At 48.4% G+C, this 1,001-nt stretch overlaps 1 non-coding gene across 1 annotated transcript; it reads right to left on the minus strand.

Annotated features, from left to right (window-relative positions):
• Positions 1–373: 373 nt before the first annotated feature.
• Positions 374–446, minus strand: trnaa-agc (transfer RNA alanine (anticodon AGC)). Its single transcript has one exon. It is a non-coding gene; the product is annotated as a tRNA-Ala (tRNA).
• Positions 447–1,001: the final 555 nt, after the last annotated feature.

Here is a 1,001-nt window from a genome sequence, read left to right on the forward strand (position 1 = left end):
TATGTAGAGAGAGTGCAGCTGGACGGGTTCAGCAGGAGTTAAAGGAGACTGCTCAGTAAAAGATCTGACAGCTGTGTCTGTTTCATGTGGTAACGTGAGGAAGGTTGCAGCCTCCTCATCCTCTCTCCACACATCTGATCAGTCTGTTTCTGTTGCACATTGAAGAAACAGCTCTCCAGACGTAGCAGTGGTGAGAGAGGAGATCGCTGAGTCTCTGCAGTGACAGGTCGTCAGCCTGGACTTACATGTGAATCAGACACTGTTACACACACACAGCTGTTCCTCCAACCAGACGTCCTGGATCATATTTCAGTGTCACACTGGTGTCTTCACTCACATCAGACAGTGCAGAGAGTAAAGGGTTAAAAGTCTGTGGAGAATGCGGGCATCGATCCCGCTACCTCTCGCATGCTAAGCGAGCGCTCTACCATTTGAGCTAATTCCCCTGTGTGTGTCACTTCCTGTTCTGGGCTTGTCTCCGCCCCCTCCATGTTGCTCACAGCACAGAGAAAAGTTTGCAGCTCAGAGCAGCAGAAAGAGTTTTGTCTTTTAACTCTGTAGAAAATAAGTGAGGTTTGGTGGAGAGGCTTTAAAGGCAGTGAGATGTGTGATAAAATACTGAGTCTGACTTTTAGAGCCCACTGTACTCCTGTGGTAAATCTGTGTCCCTGTTCAGAGTGGGAACATTCCTGATGAACACTGTATTTCTACTGGATAACAACAAGCTTGTAAACACATAAAGCTGTTCCTCCAACAGGACTTCCTGGATCATATTTCATAGTGTGACTGGTTGATGAAACAACCCTGAACGCAGGGCAGACGTCTGTGTGAATACAGTCCTGACTCCTGGTGTCAGTTCTCTCCTCTGGACACCGACGTCAGGATGAATGTCTCTGCTCTGCACCAGAGAGTAAAGGGTTAAAAGTCCGTGGAGAATGCGGGCATCGATCCCGCTACCTCTCGCATGCTAAGCGAGCGCTCTACCATTTGAGCTAATTCCC

Source organism: Seriola lalandi, unplaced genomic scaffold (genome assembly GCF_002814215.2).
Source record: "Seriola lalandi dorsalis isolate HSWRI2012SDOR001 ecotype SW California unplaced genomic scaffold, Sedor1 jcf7180002052072, whole genome shotgun sequence".
NCBI classification, from domain to species: Eukaryota; Metazoa; Chordata; class Actinopteri; order Carangiformes; family Carangidae; genus Seriola; species Seriola lalandi.